Source organism: Pteropus medius, unplaced genomic scaffold (assembly GCF_902729225.1).
Source record: "Pteropus medius unplaced genomic scaffold, Ma_sr-lr_union100, whole genome shotgun sequence".
Lineage (NCBI taxonomy): Eukaryota > Metazoa > Chordata > Mammalia > Chiroptera > Pteropodidae > Pteropus > Pteropus medius.
The window spans coordinates 22,612,637-22,625,103 of NW_024355205.1; positions in this window are offsets into that span (position 1 = coordinate 22,612,637).

Consider the following 12,467-nt stretch of genomic DNA (forward strand, 5'->3'; position numbering starts at 1 on the left):
CTATCCATCATTTATGTACCCATCATCTATCTGTCATCTATCTATCATTATCATCTATCATCTATGTACATGAAATGTTAACAACTAGCTTGATTATAGTTTCTCTCCCTCTCTCTCTCTCTTTCTCTCTCTCTCTCTCTCACACCCCCTCTTTCTTCCACTCTCACTCCCTCTCTCCATCCCCCTTTCCCTTCTTCCCTTTTCCCCAGCCTTCCCTCTTTCCTGCATATCAGGCGTAGTCGATAAAACAGAATTCCCTATATCTTCACTCTTTTCTCCCTTCTACCAATTAACAAAGAGAGGAGAATGGGTCTGAACAATGAGTTACACTGTTTATAGTTATCCATCTTTTCCTGACAATATATCCTTTTCATTATAGAAAATAAACAGACAAAAAACAATAAAAACTAATTGCCACTGTATGGTTTATTTTCTAAACTAATTCTTCTTAAATTATAAGCAGCACCCCCTTCAAAAAGACAGCCTCGCCATCATAAACATAATAATTTTTGTATAAATCTAATAATTAATGTGTTCAAAAATAAGCTTCAATGTTAGAACAAATAAAAAGAGAGCAGGAAGGCTAAAATAAAAGTTCTTAATATGTATTTTCTATACCTTTTCCATTTTTTAATTCAGGAGATGTTTAAAATGTCTGGAGATTTTCTAGTCCATGGTAACAGGGGAGCAAATGTAGGATGAGCCACTTAATGACACACAAGCTTCTGGGTTTCCTCTACCGTTCGAGCCACCTTCCTAATAATCTTTCAAACTTTAGCAAAATATTTTACAAATCTGGTTTTAAAACTAGCCCTTTTTCAGCACTTGTTTTATTTAGTTTAGATAGTCCTTTGGAAGAGGTTAACAGTAATACCGATTTGTTTCAGTGTCGCCCGGTGTTAATATTTTATAAGGCTGACATGCAATTTCTGACATGACTTATTTAAAGTTAGCAGGAGAGCAGCCATCCTCTTTTGCCAATTCCAGTTCGCATACTAAATGCAGAATTTCTCATGCAGTACACCACCTGCATAAATTTGAAAAATTGAGAATCATGAAAATGGTATTTCAATAGCAGTTCAGTTCAGCAAAGAGAAAAAATTTACCGTGCCACACAACACCATGAACAAGTTTAATGCCCTGTGGAAACTTCATTTCCCTGGGGAAGATTTTGTTGTTGTTAATGATGATTTTAAATAAATACGTATATAATCCTCTTGTTACATCCTTTTTTTTTTTGGTCAGATAGATATCAAAATATTCCTAAAATATGTCTATATTCTGAAAAGAATCTATAGCCACAGCAAAAATAATGCATAAGACAGGAATAAAGAAATAAACAAATTCCAGCTAAATGGAATTGAGCCAACAATTCTCTTCAAATAATGAGCAGCTGATGTAATTTTATTCTACTAAAGGAATAAATGCTTGTTAATTTTTAAATGTCCCTTAACCATTCCCAAATTCAAAGGTAATGACAATTCTGACAAAACAGAAAATTATAATATATCTACCTGAATCGCACAGCAAATTATCATTTTGTTTTCTTTTATTTTAACTAGGGAAACTGTTCCATTTTTATGCACGCACACAACACAATAGTCTGTCTCCTGCTATCAAGTTATGAATCATTATGATTATGAGAAATTTGGCCTATTCCAGATTTTCTAAAATTTGGATGAATTCTAGAACTTCAAAATGTGTAATAAATTTAAAGAGTTTATTAAAAACAGACCCTTGAACCCAGCTCAGGGTCCCCTACATCCGTGTTCTCTCACTTCATCTCTGTATTGTGCAGAATATTTTTCACGAGTAATCAAAGCCAATTATTGAAATTCCCTGAACCTCATTGATTCTTAGCACAGAAAATAACAGATATGGGTAGAGAATCTCAGTGAGAAATCCTAGATAGCAAATAAATATAGATTAATTCGCTCAATAAAGATTTGCAAAGTTTCCCCTTTGTTCCATTGAGATAAGGGTGTTTATATGGTTTAGCTGGCCCACAAATCTAAGTTTACACATATACAAAATTATAGTCCAAAGAGTAATTGATGTAATATTTTGCATTCCTATTTTAACAATTAGTTTCTAAGATGCAGGTTAAAAAATTAGCTCAAAGCATTGATTTTCTAAAGTCAATGGTATTTAAGAATACATAACACTACAGTTTTTTAGTAATTGATGGGAGCATCTTTCTCTTTAGTTTGGTAACTACCAGAAAGATGAAAAAGTCTGGCAGGCTTTCTGCTACTCTTAGACTGAATTTACTTAAACAATTATTTAAATCTCATAAATACCTTTGGAAATATTTTAGAACATTGTAATTGAACTTCCTTGATTATATACACACACACACACACACACACACACACACACACACACACACACAGAGAGAGAGAGAGAGAGAAAAAAAATTTAGATTTCCTGTGGAACCTTGCTTAGGAAATTTTGTGCCATAATTTTCACATGTTAAAATGTTGTTAGATTTTCTTAAAAAATTGTATATGAATAGTGTGAACTAGGTAATATAAGAAGATGTAGACATATTTTCCACATTCAATCAATTAATAAAATAATGAATAATCTTATTAATAATGCAGAATTAAATATTTATGACATGTTAAAAGGTAAATTAATTATTACTATAAAAGTATTTCTCTGTATAGCTTCTTATTCTAGTGACATATAAATAACATAAAATACAAATTTAAAGTTATAGGTTGATAAATGGTGAAGAAATAATATTTTGGCTTGAAAGTACTAAGATGTGAAAGTCAATGGTGATCTTTGAGAATAATTTATCTTTGCCTATTTCCTGTGTCAGACTTTGAAGATAAAAGAAAAAATCAAGGTATATCCTTTACTTCAAGAAATTCAGCCTTATTCATGTTATTTATTTTCCTGTCATTCTCTTATAAATATATATTTCTTACTTACTATCACTTTCACCTTCTTTCCTGGTGCCACACACACACACACAAAGTGACATAATAAGATTCCTTTAGAGTAAAACTAAATATTTCAAACATGTCAAAGTCAATATTTCCATGATAGTACCTTCAAACTGTAGGTAACCTAGGTAATTTGTTTATAAAAATGAGAAAGTGTTTAGGAGCCAATGGATTTTCTCCAATTGATAGTTCAAAAATGTATTTGTTTCAGGAATGGATTTTTTTCATCTATGCATTTAATTACTGCAGAAACATTTATAAGCTATCTTATCTCTATGTACATATATATCATATCACATTCTGTTATGAATTCAACAATGAAAGGAACTGAGAGTTTTAAGTAGAGACAATTAAGCAAAGTGAATTGCAAAGAAAGAAGATTAGAAAATCAGTGTAAGAAAAGAATTGAAGACAGAGAGCATACCAGCTCTTCCTGTAGTGTTGCAAGAAAGCTTCTATGAGGAGATCATAATTGAGTTGATGATTTAAATAGAATAGGATTTGACCAGATAGTACCTGGAATTGAGGTTGTAGGAAGAGAAGCCACTTCTGCCAGAGAAAATATCATATGACAAAATATAGAAGAGAGAGGAACAATACTAATTTTGTAGATTTGAGAGATAGAAGTAAAAAGAGGTCAGATCTGGAAGAGAGACTTATGTGTTAACAGTAAGATATGTAAATTTTTGATATTCAGAAAGTACTGAAAAAATGAAGTAGGGAAATGTCATTCTTAATTTTAGTTTCGTCTTTTAAATTTTAGTGCTTGAGTGAGCATTTTTAATTTCATGTTTGCAGTTAGATCCCCTACGATTTGTAAGAACATCATTTAGAGACCAATAATATCTGTGTTCCAACTAAATGCTATCACAATGTACTCAATCTGATCTGTCTTATAATTTGTCACACAAATTGTGCTTTTCTGCTTATAGTCCTATAACCCTCATGTTTCAAAGATAAGGACTGATTTCTGATTTACCTAGGAGGCCCTAGTGGGGCTAAAATAAATAATTGATACTTTTTCTCCCACTTTCTAAGTTCTTCCTCCTGGGCTAATCATCAAATTAACAAAGGTAGGTGAACAGGAAAAATCAAATTTTAATACATGTGCATGGGGAATTCATATAGGCATGAAAATTCTAAAGACAGTAAGGCAACATTGGCTATATAAGACATTTTGATCAAAGGATAAAAGGAGGGAAATGGGGATCTTAGATTTCAGAAGTGAGAATGGGCGATTTACAGGTACTTGAGGAAGAACGAGCATTCATGTCAGGCAAATTCTTGCTGGGCAACTCAGAAAAAGGTGACACAGAGAATATGTAGCTAATGGGTACCTGTCTGATGTCCTCTTATCTGCCATACTTAATTCAAATTAGGCTAAGGCAGCATTCTAAGATTTCCCTCCTGAAGCAGGTTTCACTGACTGAATCAAATCTCTGGGGCAGGAAAGCAAGGAAGGGCCACAAGTTCTTTCTGAGGCTTATTTTCAATGAACAACTTAAAATCAATATCCCAAAAAGCAACTCAGGGTGGCAAACTTTTGGTTCTCTTAAGCTCTTATCATTTCAAGCAAAATAATATTTTAACAATTATTTGGTGAATAAATGAATGAACGATTCAGTCTTACTCTCCCTTACTCCTGGGAAATACTCGCCCCTTACCCATTATCTTCTATCTCAGTAAATGTCACCACAATCCATCCAATTACTCAGGACATTTACCTGAGAATTTTCTTTACTTCGCTCTCACATAACCCACATTAATTCATGAAAAATCTTTCTCTCAGTTCTTCCTTTAAATTTATATCATGAATTTGACAATTTTTCACATGTTCAACCATTGTCTGAACTATGGCAATATCCTGCTGACTTATTTCTTAAGTTTCTACTTGACAGATTTCATAGAGCAGCAAGAGTTATCTTTTAACAAAGATGTAAATCAGACCACGTCTCTACTATGCTCAAAATGGTTTTCTGATTCAACATCTGCCTAGTATGTAGAAAACTGGAAAGAACATCACTCCCACTTGAACAAAAGTAAAAAGTCAAACTACAAAATTAAAGTTTTTTTTGAATCTGTGATTCAGTTTCTATTGTCCTACATTGAAAGTTCAAGATTCAAGAACAAAATATGAAACTCACAGAAAAATTCGATGAGCTATGTACAGGTTTTGAAGCAAAGAAAATAAAGGTTTATTTTAGAGTTGCAAGTCCTGGAGGCACAGGTGAGGTACTGAGCTACTGCACAAAAGGCCTGCCTCACACTTCCATGTCTCAAGGAGAAAAATTATATAAGAGAAAAATCAATTGTCATGGAAACTAAGAGAATTGGTGTCGTGGGTGTTACTAATTGGACAGAGCTAGGGTAGTTGATCATGGTGTCTGGTTCTGGAACCAGCATGGGGCCATCCCGTCTGGTCAGTGGGGCTGTGCCAACTTCCTCCTTGATGGGTCTGGGGCTGAAGGACACCTAAAAGCCAAGATGTCATCCTTAGTTTAACAAGAACTTATTATTCTCAATCAATAGACCTGAGGCTTTATTCGTAAAAGATCTGACAGTGACTAGAACCTTATGTCCTAAGACTTAGTGATTAAGGGAGTAGGCATACATAGGTGGAAGGATAAGGGAGGGAAAAGCAAGTGAGTCAAACATAATGCCATTATACTAAGCAAAACTTGCTTGAATCAGAAAAAGCTATCAGTGAAATCTGTGTGAAGTTACATTGTTGACCAAAACAAACAAACAGAAACATCAAGCCTCAACAATTTCAAAATAATTAAAATCACATCGAATAGTTCTCTAACTACAACAAAATTAAAATATAAATCAAAAACAGCAAGAACTGGAGAGCTGGAAATCCCTGAAAAATTTAGAAATGGAGCAATTTATTCTTAAATAACATTTGAGTCAGAAAGGAATTCACAAAAGACATAAAAAAGTACTTTTTTTCAATGAGAATGAAAACAACATATCAGATTTGTGAGATAAAAAACAATGACTGGAAGAAAATATTTACAAAACACATTTCATCATATATCTATACCCAAAACATATAAAATATTCTCAAAACTCAATAATAAGACACAAAATGATCCAATTTAAAATGAAAAAAATATTCGAACAGACAATTCATAAAGAAAATATACGAATAGCAAATAAGTTCATGGAAAAAATTTAGCATCATTTGACTGGAAAATTATAAAGTAAAATTACATGAAATAGTATACGTGCAAGTGCACAAAGATTTGTTCTATGATTTCTTTGAGACATTTTAAAATTTCATCGTTTAAATTTAAGTGTATGGTCCATTCCGAGTTACTTGTTTTATATGATTTTTTTTTTTTGCAATGAATGTCAGATTTTTCTAGTACCACTTGTTAAAAGGACTATTGTTTTCCATTTGAATTGCTTTTGTAAAATCGTTGACCATATAAGCATATTAAAACATATTCTGCTAATACATTTTCGCAGAAAAGACTCTACTTATGAATACAAAATACTGATAAGTATAAAATTAAACACATATACAGTGCCTCTAATGGGGTAGGGAAAGAAAATGTGTATGATTTTTATATTGGTAACAAAGTACAGATGCTTCTCGATTTACAAAGAGGTTATGTCTTGAAAAACCCATCATAAGCTGAAAATATTCTAAGTCTAAAATGCACTTAATATTACACTATAGGGTATCAGATTTTTATCCTCGTGATCTCACAGCTGACAGAGCTGTGGCTCATGGCCACTGCCCAGTATTATGAGAGAGTATCTACCGCATATTGCTAGCCCAGGAAAAGATCAAAATTCAAAATTAAAAGTATGATTTCTACAGAATGTATATTGCTTTCACAACACTGTAAAATCAAAAAATTGTGCCTGACCCATTCTAAGTTGGAGATAGTCTATACTAACCACGCTCATAACTGGAAAAATAAAAAAGCGCTAAACTTCTGTTGGAGACTGTTGAAAACAAATATGTAATTTATATTTTTCATCTAAATTTATGAATTCCTTGATATTCTATCCATGAAGCTCTTGAATGACTGAAGACACAAGTTAAGAATATCACTTAACTGGTGTGTTTTTCAAATGCTACTCATTTTTAACAATAGAGAACATTGTCTTTAAACATTTAGTCAGCAACAATAAATAGATTACCTGATTTATTATCTATCTGTCTGTCTATCTATCTATCTACCTATCAATCTATCATCTATCTACCATCTATCATCTATCTATCTATCTATCTATCTATCTATCTATCTATCTATCTATCATCTATCATCTATCTAATCTCTATGTTATCGCATAAGAACTTTGCAGAAGAATACAAACTAATAGAAATAAAATTTCTATAAAATTTCCTTATTATAAATGAATCAAAGAGAGTTTTCTGCTTTTACAAAATGGTCTTTGCTTTTAAAATAAATATCTTGGGATTCTTTGCTAGTGAAAAAAAAAATCTAAAACAGTCTAGTGCTCAGGTTTTGAGATTTGGCTGCAGAATAGTTCTCTGAAAGCATCTGATAGAATCCAGAGATAAAGAGCCAAAGGTAACAAGGAGGTCTGCCAGAAGAGTCTATAGAATTGAATGTATTTGCAGAGAAGTGCCCCTCAGGTAATTGATAAAAACTAGAGGTATAGTTCACTGAGATAAGAAACTACCAAACATAAGAGAATAAAAATTTTCTGCTGGGAAATATTGAGCTAATCCATCAACTTAATTTTTTTCAGTCCTTTTCTATTTCACTTTCCTTCAATAAAGTCTTTATTTTGACAATGTAGAAAGGTTTACACAAACAGACTGTAATGGAAAAAATATAATAATCCCTAAATTCACTTTCTAGAACAAGTTTACAGCTACAAAATAAGGTAGAAAGTTGGCAATTTTTAGCACATTTGAACTAACCACAAGCAAACAGAACTTTACAAAACTACCATGGAAATTTAATTAGCTTGGTTAGTTGAATGAAACTATAGCTTTTAGTGGGAAAAAAAAGAGAGTACTTTAAACAGCCAAAATTCATTTCTGACTCTCATCCAAAAATATGGCTCCATTCAATGTAATAACTCCTGTCTTAATAAAAATTTGTACACTAAACTATTTTTCTACTTATACAGAATGGATTATAAAATTTTCAGGGAAAAAAGCAATGTTTGATAATCATAATAGTTATCAGATATTTTACTTGGTATAACTAAATGTGCCCGAAAACCTACTAGCTTAAAACTCATAGGAAAGGCACTTTAACAGTTTGCCTCCAGTTCCTTGGATAACTAGATGTCACCCACCAAAAATAAAAGCATCAGCCATTACTCCCAAAGTAGGAGTATCTTACAAATCTAAATTATATTCTGGTGGCCTATAGTTCTTTGACTTTCTTATTCCCTTACCATGTCATTGCTTTTCTGTCTGCATCACTTCTATTATGTATTAATCCACCTGCAGTGGTCAGCTGCTTTAACTGAATAAACTCTTTAGTGTCACTTAACCTCTGATGACCTTAGGGAAACTATTCCTTCTGCTGTTACACTCTGAATTCATCATTATCTCTGCCTGCTTCTATATCCCTTCAGCGTATTTGACACTTGTAAAAAGATACTACAGAGCACAGTTGTTTGGCCCCCCAATGACAGATTCCTTTTATCTCATCACCCAATCTTCTCTGTTCCAAGATGCCCTAAATTAGAATGTTGACATGTTAATGAGCTGCCTTACATTTTACCCAATATGGCTCCTTTATTCTACCGTGCAGGCCCTCCACTAAGTCTTGCCCATCACACCAGGGTCTGCTCTCATTAATAGGCACATTTTTCTGTAAGATACTCATCTTTTCCTATAATCTGTGTTATATGGCATTCTATTCCCACCACCATTCTGGCAGATGGGTTTTGAGTCTCCGTCTTCTACATATTTCATGGAGATTTGTGCTTGTAATTTTAGAAGAATAGTTAGATACAAGTTTGGGAAAATATTAAGCATTAGATAATAATTAAGGAGTTATGCTTGCCCAGAAGTCCATTTGGTAATCCTTAGGAGGGACTTTAATCACAGAGACCAGAATAGCCAACATATCTCAAACTCAACTAAAGCCCAGAAAGGACAATGCATTATATAGGCCTTTGTTAGTATATCATTTTCCTAAATTCTCACTATAATTCAGTGATGTTGTCTAGAATTCCTGTTTGATATTTTATAAAAAATGAAATCAAGACAGACTGAAGTTAAATTAAGTGGCAATGTTGCAGTAAAACAAGATATATCTAAACCGCCAAATAGATATATTATTATTTAAAATATCATTGAAGTTAATATAAAAATTGACTACCAAGAATAACACAGGATGATACATCCTTTTTCTTTGTAGCGTCAGCACAGAGACAGACATTATTAAATGAACTTAGGTCTAAGACTAGTGTTTTTCACTGGGTGAAATTCAGCCTAAAAGCTCTTCATTTTGCAACTTCAGGAAGCAGTACGACTTTCCTTATTTCATTTGCTTTTTAAACAAACTGTTCAAACTCCTTCCAATATTTTGTGGGACATGAGGCATATATGCAATGGTTGGATCCATGATCTCTGGAATTCACAATAACTCCTGTTCAAACTCTGTACCTTCTACTGACTACGTGATCTGAGGTAAAGTATTTAACACTGTTGCCTTCATTTTCTTATCTGACATACACAAAAAAAGGATAATAGTACTACATAACTATTATTTTGGAAATTAAATGAGCTATTACCTACAAAAATGTAACACTGCTTGGCACTCAGCAGGTGTTAAACAAATAATAGCTATTTTAAGTTTGGAAAATAAAAATATGATGTTCAAATCAAGTCAGGAAATAAAAGAAAGTGTGTGTTTTAACTTTCACATATCCGTTTCCCAAAGATATTAAGTCATTACAGAAACAGTGATCACAGACTATGGTTGATATCTAGCTTCAGTGAGTTAATACTATTTTTTTCCCCAGTACTGTTATTACTTATGAAATACAGAAGAAAATGTTTGAGGATAGAGGAGAAGGTATATTATAGTTGTTGGTGAGGGGGAGGCTAAATGGACTAGGAATATATGGTTGGATTTCAGGATAACATTAAGGGGTCTCATGCTGTTAGCAGTCCTGACTTAGTGTAAGACCAATCAGCAAAGATATTTGTTTTCTCCAGTCACATTCAGCTGCATGCTTATAGTTAAAAAAAAAAAAAACAATTTAATGTAACTAAGGTAGGCTTTTTATTATTAAGGTGCAAGGAATGGGGAGACCAGGTGTATCTGTTAAGAAAAGCTAGGTTACACTAGAGAAAATAAAATAAATAATACTTAGCAGCTTAAAACAACCCAAGTTTATTTCTTGCTAATGTGACATGTTCATCATAGTCAGCAAGAGTGGAGAATTGCTAGTGGTATTTATGCTCTGAAGTGTCTAAACTTGACAGTTAAATGCTTCATTCAGCTTCAAGGGACACTTAAATCTCCTCTACACAGAACTCATTGACTAATGCTAGCAAATGGCCCCTCCCAACAACAAAAGGACTAGAAAGTGCCATCTTGCCTGAACAGGAGACAATCACAGTGTTTGGTAAAAGTAGAGATGCTTGCCACAACTTACAAATGTAAGAAGCATCTGTATCTGTACTGATATCGAGAAAATGTGTGATAGGATGAGTGTGGAAGTTTCAGTGAGTATATTCGAAATCTTAAAGAAATGCAAGGTAGACAATCTTGTAATCTATATGTAATTAAAAAAAATAAATTGGAGAGCAGGTACTGAAATCTGATGAAAAATGTTTTAAAGCAGAGATGCGTGGGTGGGTTCAGTCTGAGAGAATGAGAAGGAAGAAAGGTAATTGTTTACCTCAGGTTCAGTTTTCTGAGAACTGTAGGTAACATAGTGATCTCAGGTAAAAGCCAGATATTGTTTGAAGAAAAAGATAAGTAAAATGATGGGAGATCTTGGGGTTAGAAAAGTTTTTACTGATAATAAATCCTGTAATTTAGAGTACACAATGGAAGGATTTCAGAAGTTGGGGAGGGTGTCAGATAGGGTCAGATTGAACAATGTACAGCTCTATATAGGGAATATGTTTCCTGGGTATAGGGCAAGACCTAGGATTTCTGAGCATCTTATGGTGTCTGATGCACAGAGATGAAGGGCATAAATTTGTTTTCATGCTCTCCAAGGCTGACTTTAGTGGTGACATTGTGGAGAGAGAAAAGAAAGAGGCTCTTTCCAAGAGCACAGAAAACTCATTGGTTCTATCTAATTTGTACCATCTTCACTATCTTAACAAAGTCAAAAGAGTGTAAGAAGTTGTAGATAGTAGTGACAATTGTTTAAAAGATTTGCCTTATAGGAGCCGCATATTCAAATGATAAAATCTTGGAATGCATTTAGTATATTCCATGTGGGTCAGCCTTTCAGTTTATTAGGGAATCTGACCTGAGTTTATTTTATTTTCTCTATGGATGAAGAACCTAATAAAAGTACTAATTAGCTTGACATTCACTTCTGTGAGATAAGTAATGGGTATGTACATAATCATATGTTGGACTGGATAGATTGCTAGAACTGTGTATATAATTTCATTGCTAAAGATCTGTTACAGTGATGAGGTTTTGGCCGTTGTGTTTTATCTAGCAGAATTGTTGAGTAAGTAATTATTTTAAAAAATAGATCTATTCAACTAAGGGATTAGAATGAAAAGCTATTAAAGAAGATAGTGATACAATTGGTTTTTGACCCGGTAAATGGTAACTTGAGGAAATAAAAATTTTAAATCACTTAATTTATCACATACTTTTTTTAGTTTCTTGTAATTTAAAAGCATGATTTTCCCTATTTTTACTTTTTAATGAACTCCCAACCGATTAGATCAACCCACTTTCTATAAATTTGAATGAATAGATGTTTATACAATAAACACATCTATTGTGTATTTCATATAATCGACAAAAGAGTTTACTCTAAAAATAAAAGATTTTGAATTAAACAACTTATAAAAGACCAATAGTTTGTTGGTAGCCTTGGAAAAGTAGTATATAGTATGTTTATTTAAAATTTAAAATTTAAAAATCTCCCTATAAATAATATTAGTTATGTTTTATTAATATGCAGAAATGAACCTCCACAAAGTGATTCTAAAGCTGACAGTAAAATAACAAAACACTGAGTAATAGTTATCTTGTTTTTACAGAGAACTGACATTTTCAAGGCACTGTCTATTTATCTCTAAAATTCAGCCCACACTTAAGGTTTGGTTGGCAGCAAGTGATCACTGGGGAGCCCTTTTTTCTCCTTTGCCGAAATGCCTTCGGTTCTATAAAATCATGATTTCAAGAACTGCTGAGGCATCTGTAGATATTAACTTACAATTTCAGAAGTGATTTACTGATTTAGGTGAGAAAAGCTCAGGATATGTGCGAATTACAAAGCGTCTCCCTTGTATGTGTGCTTCAAATTCAAGTGCAGCTAATTGAACTAAGAGAAAAATGTTACCTCAAAACTAGT